General features: G+C 34.5%; 1 protein-coding gene across 13 annotated transcripts in view; it reads left to right on the top strand.

Annotated features, from left to right (window-relative positions):
* RALYL (RALY RNA binding protein like) overlaps positions 1-13518 on the top strand; it is a 644676-nt gene that overhangs the window by 125165 nt on the left and 505993 nt on the right. The gene's annotated exons all lie outside the window — the stretch shown is intronic.

Below are 13518 nucleotides of genomic sequence, written 5' to 3'. Positions count from 1 at the left end.
ATGCATCCAGAAGTTTTGATCAACATTGTGCTTATAGCCACAGTCCATGCCAGGGATTAAGAGGAAGGCATTCTGAATAAGGAAACCTTATCTGAAAAGCCTATATAAATTAACTTTTCCCAAGATGTTTTTCATAGTAGTAAATTTATCTATGACTAAGCAGTGCATAGGTAACATTGGTCAGTACATAATTGCCTTATTTTATCATAAAAATATAGTGTTTAAATAAATTCCAAAGTGCATTAAACACATGCTGACTTGTTAAACATAATATTCTGTAATCAAACACATACCTTCCACCTTTTCTTGATGGTTCAGAATCAACCTTATAGTTATGCAAACCATAATAATTCCTCCAATCTATATAATGTATTGTAGTAAATAGGCATATGTTATATGTGAAATTAAATTATCTGTTGTGGAATGCTTAAAATAGTTGAAACTATTTGGCCCAACCTTCAACAGGCCCATCCTGTCAACATTTTGGGGTTCTTGAATCTACTTTTTATAGTTTCCTTTCGTATCTTAGGGAATTTCAACTTTCTCTTAGTAGTACAGGCAATGTGGCCTTCTTAAATAATGTTTTTTTCCTCGTAAGAAAAAAGACTATGACTTTTGTGTCTAACACAGAAGGGCATTTTGCTAAAAATGTCAATCTAAAGTGTCATCTGACTCTTCTTTGGTCCTGTTGCCTATCACATACTTTTTTTTTTTTTTTTTTGGTATCTTCGGGGTTTGATTTTCAAGGGGAAAAAGGCAAGGAAAACTACAGCTTGAGAAAGGGAAATGAAAGAATTATACACAGTTTGATCTAATTGTTCATAGTTTTATTATATAAATACATACACACATAAAACATATATATGTGTATGTAAATATACATATATATGTGTATATATATAAGAAATACATATGTGAGGGCTGTCCGGAAAGTATCCAGCCATGTAATTGTTCTCATTATATTAACAATGGCTGGATACTTTGAAATAGCCCTCATATATTTATGCATACACAGCCTGACTAAAAGAAAAGACAAGACAAAGGAGAAGGGGAAGCGGGTGTCTTAGGACTGTGGTCCCTAACCCCCCAGGCCGCAGACCAGTACTGTCTGTGGTCTGTTAAGGACCAGCTGCAGAGCTCTGGCTCCCCCCACACACCTAGCAAGAGGGAGCAAAGCTTCATCTGTATGTACAGCTGCTCCCCATCACTAGGCATCACGGTCTGAGCTCTGCACCCCCACTTGTGGAAAAATCGTCTTCCACAAAACCCATCCCTATTGCCAGAAAGGCTGGGGATCACTGGCTTAGGAACAGCAGAAATGGAAATAGAAGAATTATAAGGGTTGGATACTATTATTAATAAAAGTCAATCAAACAGAAAACAAGTAACCAAACAATCAATGAAGGAACAAGCTAATAAAGAGCAATTTTATCTTCATTTATATTTTCTGAAAATTATTAATAACAATATTTTAGGTTTTTAATACTTTCCCCTTTTTAATACCTCCAAGTTTATTATTTTTAAGCTCCTATTTCCCTTTTACAGCTTGCTGCAGGTGTCTTTCTAGTGACTTTTAGAAAAGGATCCATGAGCAAAGAAAGACTAATGGAAGTCTGCCCAGATAATGGCAGCAAAGATGAGTCCCTGCAGACCACTCTTTGGATTCAGAGAAAAAGAGCTGGAGGAGAGGTGGCCTGGAAACTAAACTAAGATCCAGAAGTGAAACTAGACAATTAAATCTTACAGAGGTCCCTGGGTGATTGCCCTAAAAATATATCAGCAGTCCTATTATTTCAAGCCACTTGGATAGGAAAGCAGACCTTATTCTAATAACATTCCTAAGCTAAGGAACAGAATTTCCAGAAGCACACAAGAAGGCACAAATAGTCTTAAATATTTTACTGAAGAGTATAATAGCTACTTTAGATTCCATTTACATTTAGTTCATTGGTCCCACTAGTTATTTCGTTTTTGTTTTTGTTTTTTTTTCCTGCCAAGAGAATGTTCTCGAGCCTAACTTTGAATTAACACCTGCAGAAACCAGTGCATGTCCTTGCCTTTCTGTGCTAATGTTGGACACCTGTCTACATGGATGTAATTGTTTGTTCAATCTTGTCATGAATATCAGTGAGCTAATGATGAAAGCGCCCTGTAAAAAACCTGAGATGCAGTAGATGTCCTTTAATATTAGTGGTTGTCTTGTTACACACTATGCAAACTATTATAATGAATTAAAAATGGAGTCTATCCTTGGAAGGTTCTCAGTCTATTAGAGAAACTAATACATGCATATTAATAATGGTTAAAATGAAAAAAAAAAGGGTGAGACTCACATATAAGTCTTTTGACTTTTGAGTTTGACTTTGAAATGACCACTCATTACCCACTCCCAGTTCCTTAACAATAGTCTAAATAAATTTTCCTTATCCTCTTTATCTGGCGGTGTCAACCATGATCACCCCTGGAATATAGGTGATCTGATCCAGAAAAATCTGAGGATTCCTCCATTTTCAGAAGTTCTGACATGCTCCCGCTTGGATTAGATGAATTTGGCTTTGTATAATTGAGTCAAACAGCATATGAGGGAGTTGGAGACTGTGATCCCTGTGGAAAAGTCAATGGTTGCGTATTTCCAGATATAGATGTCCTCTAGAGTATATGCCTCAATAGTAAATTTTTGTTTTTAGATTTTGACCAGGGGGCTAGCTCTAAGGAGTTTGTATTTTATCTTTTTAAAAAACAGATTTCAGCACTTTTAGTTTACTGTATTTAATGTTTTGAATCATTTATGTATTTGATCATCAAGAAAATAATATATTGGCAGGTACAAAGTTGATACAATAATTTTATAATAAATTAAGAATAAATTACAAACATATTATTTTTCACATAAATGCTTCACCATGCATTTCCTAATAAGAACATTCTTTAACATAATTAGTGAATTATAAATATAATCATACAATTCATATACAATTAAATAATTACATATTAAATTAAATTTGTGATTTTTACTTAAATTTTTAATTTAAAATTTAATACTAAATTATGGATAATGAAAACATAATTATCAAAATTAAGAAGTTTAATCCACAGTCTATGCATAAATTTTACCAATTTTCCCCTCAATATGCTTTACAGCTTTTTCTTTTTATCCAGATCCAGAACCCAGTCCAGGATCATGCATTGCATTTAGTCATCATGTCTCTTTATTTTACCTTAATCTGGAAAATGTCTCAGCTTTTATTTGCCTTTCTGGACCTTTACATTTTGGGCATTATGAAGAATAAATTCTAAAATGTTTGATATTTGGTTCCATGAGCACAATCACTTGTCCAGTCCTATTCAAAGTCAAAATTCCAAATCTCTTCTAAGTTAAACCCTGTCCTATTATCCAGCTCAGGCCTCCTTTGGACTGGATGCCTATCATGGGAAAGGGAGAGGGGAGCAAGGTCAGCTTGTTTTCTGTTCCCTCCCTTTCCTGATACTTCTTTACCCTTCCCCTCACTGCTTCTTTACTAACTCTTGTTCCTGACCTCCTTAGGGTTAGCCGTGGAAAGAGGGAAGGTCCAGGAGGAAGGAAAAGCCACACTTCATTGCTGTTGCAGTGGTTGGCATTGTTCAACTTTGGGCTTTACCAAGTTCAAGGCAATCTAGTGGAGCACATCCATAGCCCTCAGTGATTCCTCAGTAGAGCTTCTGATTGCAGCATTCTCTCTCTTCTTGCTGGCCACTTACGACATCAGCTTCTAAATGTGATTCAGTACATCTCCATCCTCTCTCTGCTGATGGCCCCTTGCTCCCAGATGAAGCTGTCTCAGGTCATCATCATACTGCATGGCCAACATTCATTTGGTTCATGGAAAGCAAAGCATGTCTTTGAAAGCAGAGCCAGTTTCCAATATGACTGTTTTTTTTTTCCTCTGCAGCTGAGTAGCCAGTTCCATTAAATTTGTCGTAAAATTTTTTGGGGCCTTGAATCAGAAACCTATTGTGCAAACTCCAGGGGACACAAATTGAGTTTTCTGAGTTTCTCATTGAATCTTCTCTCTCATCTGACTAGAGCTGACCAGAAGCAATCTCTTCTCCCTCTGTGCCTCCAGGGGGACTGGAAAAAATACCATGGCATTGTGACTGTTTCAAAGAAAAGAATGGTTTAATATTAATAACATCTGTCTTTTCTACCTTTTTTTTACCTCTGCCCTGTTATACCCTAGGAGTGTCACAAGATCTGATTTTGCCAAATCCTTTGCTCATGCTACTTGGTAGTCAAACATTTCACTTTGGAACGTGGGAGTATGTGCCCTGTTGTTTTGATCTCTGTTTTGGGGGCCTCAGTAAAAACTGAGACAGAAATAGACCCATGTAACAGCCAGGGTAGTGATTAAGTCTTCCATGGGCAATAAGTAAACCTGTGTAGCTCCTGTCCTTCTAGAGAGTAAAACAAAGTTTAATTTCTAGCCGGATATTCTTGTGTAAAAGTAAGAAGACTAAGACTAATAATCCTAATAGGCTGGCATATAACATATGTGGATAGTAAGTGAGAATGCAACATTATATATTTCTGTATCTATTTTTAGGGATTGTTTGATTACACACTCTACATTACAGCGACTTCTCTATATGAATTACAGAAGAATTTTTCTTCAGTCCACAGTTCCAGGAATAGTAATACTTCTCTTGAGCAGCTGATTTTTTTTAATCTTATGGACTCTGCAATTGATTGTTTTTCACTTATGATGACTGCTAGATCTACTGGAGCTTCTAGAAAATGTACAAAACTGCAAGATACATATTTTGTTTACAGCTTCAACTTGGTCTTATTTTATTTTCCTTCTTTCCTTTTTTCTTTCTTCTGATTTCCTCACTTTTTTCTTCACATGTAGCCTAGTATTTTTTAAAAAAGTCCTTTTTGTAAAAACGTAAAGTATGATTTAGTAACTCATTGGAAAGATAGCTATTAACATTTTATGTACTATCAGAGAAGGCCCTCATCCCTCATTTCCACTTTCTACATGCTTTAGAGACAGGTTGGGATTTTTATTTTTTTTTTAGAGACAGGGTCTCACTGTATTGCCCAGGCTGGTCTTTAACTCCTGGGCTTAAGTGATTCTCCTGCCTCAGCCTCGCAAAATATGGGGATTACAGGTGTGAGCCACCATGCCCAGTATATTTTTAAACTATATAAAAAGCTAAGTGTTGTTATATATACCGTTAGAGTTGGGGTATTTAAAAATAAGACAAGACAAATCTGTAACTATTAGGGTCATTGTTATGTGTTTTTTTTAAATGAAAATCTCTAAATAAACACACCTTATCTCTTTTTCATGGTTTTAAATAGCTTCTGATAACAGTTTAAATAGAGCCACAACCATAACTACAGCTGATTCTGAAAACAGAAATTGAGGGCCATCCATTAAGAAGTCCATAACTGAACTGAGCCTATGGTGTGCAATGCGGTGGAGCAGAGATGATGCTTGCTGTACACTTAGCTAGGCTAGGAGAGAGGGGCCCTCCACAAACACTAGGATGAACATTGCTCAGTTTACAGTGGATGAAACACAAGGTTGAAACCTATGTGTTATTGTTTGCTTATTTGTTTTTATTTGGGAATAAACTGCCTGCCTATCTATCTATCCATCCGTTTATCTATGTAATTGCTTTAGTCTGCTTAGAGTTTGGGTTGGCACCATAGAGCTAGTATGTTACAGCAATTGGCTATGTCTGGTAATCTTTAAAAGGGTTAATCCAATTATTACATTTTTACTTGAAGCCTACATTACAGAATTTCTACGGAAAGCTAGACTCTGTTTTATTTTCATAAGTGTTTGGGTACATATTTGATTCATTTCAGTGTTGTTAGAAAATTAAAGTGGCATTCTTTTTCTGATGATGTTTTCCATTGTAGTTACTATAGAAATGGGGCTAATAATGCCAGCTCATTCGAGGAATACGGCTTCAGAAATGAATGTTTTTTTTTTCCTTTATATCAAAATGGTAGCTTTTTAAATAGAGATACTGAATGTTGTACTTTAGATATCTTTAAAGGAATACTTAATTCAGAATTGAGTGCAAAGAAGCTACAGAGGATTATTCATCCGTGTAGATGCAATTATATTGTGGTAGATAATGGATTTGTGTTATTCTTAATGTCTATACATGGCTATGGCAAGACTGAAGTTGCTTTTATAACTTTTCAGTACATTGAACGTAAGAAAAGTATGACAGCAGAAAGCATCTGATAAATTAAATGTGACATGTTTTTTATCCATATAAAATGGTCTCTGAGCAGCTGGTAATTGTGAATATTTCAGCAGTCATTTTTGATGTGGAATACTACTTCTGTGTTCAACACTAATGAGTTGTGAGTTGTACTTCATCAAATTGACAGTTTCCTTACTTTTGTAAATAGGCATTTGATACACCTTGTAAAAGCTAGTAAAAGATACTCAACTCACCTTTTAAATACATGGAATTGTCTCTTTTCTTTCTTTCTATGTTTAAGTGTCAACTTTTCCTATAAGGGAAGATAATATAAAGGAAGGCAAGCATTCACTGGGTGCTTACTAAATTCCCAGTATCGTTCCAGGTACCATAATATTCACTATCCATTGAAAAATTATTATAGCTAAAATGAGCTCGAAGGAAAAAGTGAAACTATGCATTGGCTATAATAGAATATAAATGAGTGCACAAAGAAATTACCTTTATAGGTTTTGTAAAGTATCTTAATATGAAATAGTTGTATATGCTGTTGTTATTTTAAAATATGAGTTACTTTTAAAGAATAAGAGATACCTAACATTCCTTCATCTTTTATAAAACTTTAAAGAGTATTTTTACAACATAAATCTTGTTAATCATAATCCTATGAAACAGGAAGTTTATGCACTATTCCCAATTTATAGGTGAGGCAAGTTACATAGAAATGAATGTTAGGCACGAAGTAAGATCATAGTGCGCGCTCCTGTGCTTTAATATATATTATTTCTTTTACTAAGTGATAGAAATAAATTAATTTAATTGTACTAGGGACCTGGAAGAACACAGATTATGGATTATCCAAAGAGAACTAAAGATGTTAAGATAAATTACTCAGGAAGTATATTTTAACAAATCTAAAAAGATGAAATTAGCTGTGGTACTGGAATAAAAAAAACCCTTAAAATTGATTATTACTAGCAATGTTAACCCAACCCATTTTTTGGGGGAAATATTATATGTTAAAAATCATCTTAAAACAAGCAGAATACTGTAAATTTTGAGTGGAAATGTAGCTTAATGTTCAACTAGCACAAGTGAACTAGTACAGTTGCTGCCAGGCTTTCAAGTCAAATAGGCCTCTCTGATTTGTTTTATGCTTTGGGATTCTATACAGTATTTCCGAAAATAAAGAGTTCTGATGCTAATACATTATCTGACTGCTAGTCATCCATATCTTCATGCAAACTGCAGTGATACTAATTTAGAATCTCACTAATATACATAATAATGGCAGCATCTTATGCTTTTACTGACAATTGCTATTTTCCAAGAAATTTTATTTTGATGGTTCTAGCAATGTGTCAAAATTGGTAACCTGAAATCCCTTCCAAAATAAGTGTGTAGAAATTCTAAAAATATAACAAACCTCTTTTATAAAGGCATAGATAAGCTCACAGAAAACAATTAAGGGATATCCTCAGAAACCAAATACTAACATGGCACCAAAAATCAGGGTGGGTCAGACATGATGGGAAGGTTTGGTTAACTAGAGCTAAGGGGGATTGGGGTCAGTCGTTTCAGTCCAGAGGCTTGTGATTTCCCATTTATCCATGTTAACAAAATTGCAACTTATTCTGCTGCAGAAATTGGACCCATCAAGAGATTATAACCTAGATTGACTAGAAAACATTTCATCCATCAGCAGAGGGATGTGTCAAGGAAACTAGCAGTAAGGTGAAATCTACCGTTGGCTCTTCCTGGTTCTGCTTGCAGGAAAACTTAGTGCAAATCTGGTGTTTCCTCCATGAAGTCCCACCTTCATTTTATGAGGACAGTTGCTAGGTCTTACCTTTTCTAAACTAAACTTTTCTTTAACTGCAGTAAGAACACTTAACATGAGATCTACCCATTTGACAATTTTTAAGTGTAAAATAAAGTATTATTCACTGCAGGCACAGTGTTGCACAGCAGATCTCTAGACTTGTTCGTCTTGCATGACTGAAACTCTATACCCATTGAACTGCAAGTCCCATTTTCTCCCTCCCCTAGCAACCATTATTGTACTCTCTCTTTCTAAGAGTTTGACTGTTTAGGTATTTCATGCAAGTGGAATCATGCAGTATGTGTCCTTCTGTGACTGGCTTATTTTACTTAGCATAATATCCTTCAGATTCATCTATGTTTTTGCATATGACAGGATTTCTTTCTTTTTTCAGACTGAATAATATTACATCACTATTTAAGAGTAATAAATATCAATTATATGTATATACTGTATTTTCTTTCTTCATTCATCAATGGGCAGTAAGGTGGTTTCTGTATCTTGGCTATTGTGAATATTGCTACAATGAACATTAGAATGCAGATATCTTTTCTAGATTCTGATTTAAGTACTTTTGAATATATTCCCAGAAGTAGGATTGCTGGATCATATGGTAATTCTATTTAAAAAATTTTTGAGGAATCTCCATACTGTATTCCATAGAGGCTGCGCCATTTTACATTCTCACCAGTAGTGTACAAGGGTTCCAATTTCTCCACGTTATTGCAAATACTTGTTATCTTTTGTTTTTTTGATAATAGCCATTCCAACAGGTGTGAGGTAATGTCTTGTTGTGGTTTTGATTTACATATCCCTCATGATTAGTAATGTTGAGCATTTTTTCATATGCTTGTTGGCCATTCATATATCTTCTTTGGAGAAATGTCTATTCAAATTCTTTGCCCATTTTTTAACCAGGTGATTTGATTTTTTGCTGTTGAGTTATAGGAGTTTGTTATATATTTTTGCTATTAACCCCTTATTACATAAATGATTTGCCAGTGATAGACTAAACATTATAATTTTCTTCAGATAGTCTTATGTACATGGTTCTTATTATTACAGCATATGTTCACTATCCTTTTAACCTGGTTAAAGCTGCAAGTTACCATGCAAAATACTGTGCTCAAATTATTGCTCTTTGAGCCTAGTTTCTTTGACTTTAAAAGTTAGACAATTCTTTCTTGAGACTTGAGGTTAGTAGGCATGAAGCCCCTTAACATCTGGCATATAGTAAGTGCTTAACAATTTCCATTTTTAATTATTATTTGTCTATAATGTAATATCAGTATTGCATTTATATATCTATAATCCTGTTATAACACTCCATTTATATACAGAGCTAATTCAAATTGCCCTCAAAAAGTTATTAACTGTATATATAAATATATTAATTCAGAATGATGACTGCCTGTTTTCTTTAAAATTAAAAAACAAGTCACCAGTAAGATACACAAATCACTCTTGAAAATATACCCATAGACCCGTGGAAGTTTTTTTATTTAAGAATTTTGCTTGAAGACATCAATGTGAACCAGCTTTAAAGAAAACATTGTATAGATACATTTCACGTACCTTGAAGTCACTGTTCAAGTCACTATTGAAAAACAATAAATATCCATCATTTGAAAGTTGCTGAAAATACTTTGGGAGTCAGACAGCCTTGGGTTGTTAACTTCCATCTCTTAACATTACTTCCATGGGACCCTGGAAAATTCACTTCACTTAACACATTTTTCCTCAGTTTTCCCGTACGTAGAATATAGTAGACCATTGTAGCTCATACCTCATAGAATTGTGAGGAGAAAGATTTAATTAGGTTATACACATAAAGTGATTAACACAGAGCATTACCCATAGAAAAGATTAGAGGCAATGTTATCATTTTCATTATGATCATACAGGTAAGAAAAAAATATTGTTAATAGGACTGAACTGACAAGTTAAATGAAATATGAGTATGAACACACAGGCACATACACACACTACGGTTGATGAACTTTACTTATGGGAGAACCAAACCTTTACTCAGGAACCATAACTGAGAAAATAAAAAAATCAAAATGAGGAGAATCTACTAAAGTAAAGCAAATTCACAGTAGCAAAAATTGTTAAAAATACCTTGACAGTGAGTGAGGGTATGGAACATCATTAAAAATAAATGTATATAACTCAAAAAGCGTAGCCTTCCTAAGTCATTTAGTATGACAAGACCCAGGCCTACACACATTAATCGTCTGTGACGGCATCAGCACAGTCCAGCATAGGGCCAAATCGATGTCCATGGTTTTTATTTTCTGAGATAACAGAATAATATTTAATACATTGAACAGAAAATGAAAATTGAACAAACCAAAAGCTTTGGCGTTTAAAGGAATGAGTTTCTATTATCTAGAGAAATCACTGAAATAGGTGTTCATTTCCAAATGATGATGGATAGGCCATGAGTTTCTATAATTGCTTACTGAATAGATAAATGTTTGACCTAGGCTTCACATGCCAATTACTCCGAGATGGGGTACAGTGGGATCCAGCTAGCCAAGGTAATGCAGATTCATATCATGTCATTTCTGCATGCATGGATAATATTTTGTTTAGTCAGGTTGGGCTTTGCCTTGGCTTCCTTTGGTGTATCAATATTTTACAGCAAAAAGAAATGGTCTGGATGGAAGAATCTGATGAAACAGGTGTTTTGACCTATCTGTAATCATGAAATATAGTGAGTTAGTAGATAAACAGACACTCCCCCCCATTAGGCCTCTAGCTTTTCCTACTGTTTGGAATTTGAATCAAAAATCACAGTGGAATTATACAAATCTCTCTTATTTTGAAATGCACAGAAACTCTGCAATGTAATATATATCGCTTAGCCATTGATCATTTGGTAGACAGACATCACAGAGGTAAAGAATTAAATCACTCTATATCCAAAGTGGATCACAATATTGACAGTTGTGATTCCTAGTATTAAAGAATAATTTCTATCAAAAGAGTATATATATTTAAAGATTTAGTTCTATAGGTTACTTCTTTATGAAAATTCAGAGAAAATCCTCTTGCAGAGAGGCATGGAAAATATTTACTGTCAATAGGTTTATACTATTAGTGAGTTATATTCATAGTGGTATGAAATATTAGTTCTGTCAGCTCCTTAAAATTTATAGGACTTTTGCAGACCTTCAGGAATGCAGATAAGCATTGCTCTGCTCACTCAGAATATCAGATACATCCTCCTTGCACTTTGAAAAGCAAATAGAGTACATACATTTATCAATTCTGACATTGATACCTTTCTACCTAGCTCAGCAAAGAATCATCCAAATAATAAAAATTGAAAAAACTGGAAGGCCAAACAAAATAAGCAATCTTACGTTTTACAATTGAAATATTTAAAGGTATAAATGAATTAAGTAATTCTACTCCTATCTAAAGGAATATTTTTCCTTCTTTAAATTCTCCCTGTCTTGAAGAAGCACTCGTAAACAGAAAGCTAACCACAATCTTATTTTTTTTTAGCAGTTGAAAACAAAACAGAAGCAACTTATATACAAATATAAAGGTCATTGTATGTGACCTACATTGAGATGTGGCAATTGGTTTACTGACTGTGCTTAGAAAAATCCCCAACTTGTCCAATTTGACATTAAAATCGCGAGTACTTCTTTAGGTTTACAGTTACAATTAAGAATGCAATCTTGCATAACTGAAATTTCAATTTTGTAAAGGTATTTGCCACAGTGGGTGGGGACTTTGAAATGGGATTTGTTTCCTCGTTAGTTTATATTTTATAGCCATTGCAATCATGATATTACAGAAGAGAATATGATCAAGTATAATACAGATTAACCTATTAAGAAATGATTATAATTCTTACAGTTGATCAAGATTTTTTTTTTTGAGACAGAGTCTCACTCTGTTGCCTGGGCTAGAGTGCCATGGCATCAGCCTAGCTCACAGCAACCTCAAACTCCTGGGCTCAAGCAATCCTCCTGCCTCAGCCTCCCAAGTAGGTGGGACTACAGGCATGTGCCACCATGCCCGGCTAATTTTTTCTATATATATTTTTAGTTGGCCAGGTAATTTCTTTCTATTTTTTAGTAGAGACAGGGTCTCGCTCTTGCTCAGGCTGGTCTCAAACTCCTGACCTCGAGCGATCCTCTTGCCTCAGCCTCCCAGAGTGCTTGGATTACAGGCGTGAGCCACCATGCCTGGCCAAGATATTTTTTATTACACAAAAGTTATAAAACTTTAATGTTCTTAGAAATACTCTGTTATCATACTTTCAAATTCTATAACTTAGTTGTTTTTTCTTTTTTAAAAAAGATTAATTTATTTAAAGTAGGGTAACATACTTAAGTACTTTCTGGGGCCAGGTAGTCACATAAATGAAAGTATAACATGATGACACTAGCTTGCTTGTAGTTTGACCAGAGTAACACTTGCCTCATTATATTTACTTTCTTTCTTATGAGGGCATTGTTTTCTTTTTTAAAAATTTTATTTATTTTTTTTGATAAATTATAGTTGTGTGTAATTATGGGATAACAGTGATGTTATGATTTAGGTATTCAGTATGGAATCATTAAATCAAACTTACTAACATACCCATCACCTTAAATACTCAGTGTTAATTTACCTAACTGCAATTTTTCATCCTTTGACCAACATTTTCCCAGCCCCCATGCCCAGCTCACCCAGTACCCAAAAGTGGGATTTCTGGATCATATGATAATTCTCACTTTAGTTTTTTGAGGAACCTTCACACAGTTTTCTATAACAGCTGTACTAATTTACATTCCCACCAATAGTGTGCAAGGGTTTCCTTTTCTCCATATCATCAGTTATTAGTGAGATAAACAGAACATATTTATGGGGTATACTGGATCTTGGAAAGCCACCAAGTAGAGCAACCTATATAATGTTACGCAGGAAGATGCTCCTAGAGAGATCGTAGCCAAATGGTATCTGCTTGCTTTTCAGAAAATACTATTCTCTTCTCAGAAAGGAAGTTTGGAAATATTTCATCATGGAAGGGAAATAAAATGCCATCATAATTTCTCTACTATGAAGTGTCTACCTCAGTCTCTTCCTGTTGAATTCATACACACTTTACACTTACCCCACTGTTATTTTTGGATACATGTGTCTTTTCATATCTTCTCTAAGTTGTTAATGAATTTAATTGGTTGAATGATATCACCTTCAAAGTAAAATCTAAACTCTTTTAGAATGTGACTAACCCACCTTTAAAAAGCCCCATGAAGATCTCCCTCTCATCTTCACTTCTCTCTACCTGCCCTTCTTTGTCTTCTAATATATGGAAGCACATTAGTTCATTTATCTGCTAATGTAAACTGAAGGAGCCAGGCACTGTGCTAGATTTTGGTGTTAAATGTTAGGGAACTAGAAAGGCATCATCCTACTCTTGAATAGCTTTACACAGGCTTGTGAAGATGATAGAAAATAACCAAATAATTATAATTATGATGCAT

This window comes from Lemur catta, chromosome 9 (genome assembly GCF_020740605.2).
Source record: "Lemur catta isolate mLemCat1 chromosome 9, mLemCat1.pri, whole genome shotgun sequence".
Taxonomy (NCBI): domain Eukaryota; kingdom Metazoa; phylum Chordata; class Mammalia; order Primates; family Lemuridae; genus Lemur; species Lemur catta.
Note: the sequence above shows the minus strand (reverse complement) of the source record. Positions and strands in the feature narration are given on the sequence as shown.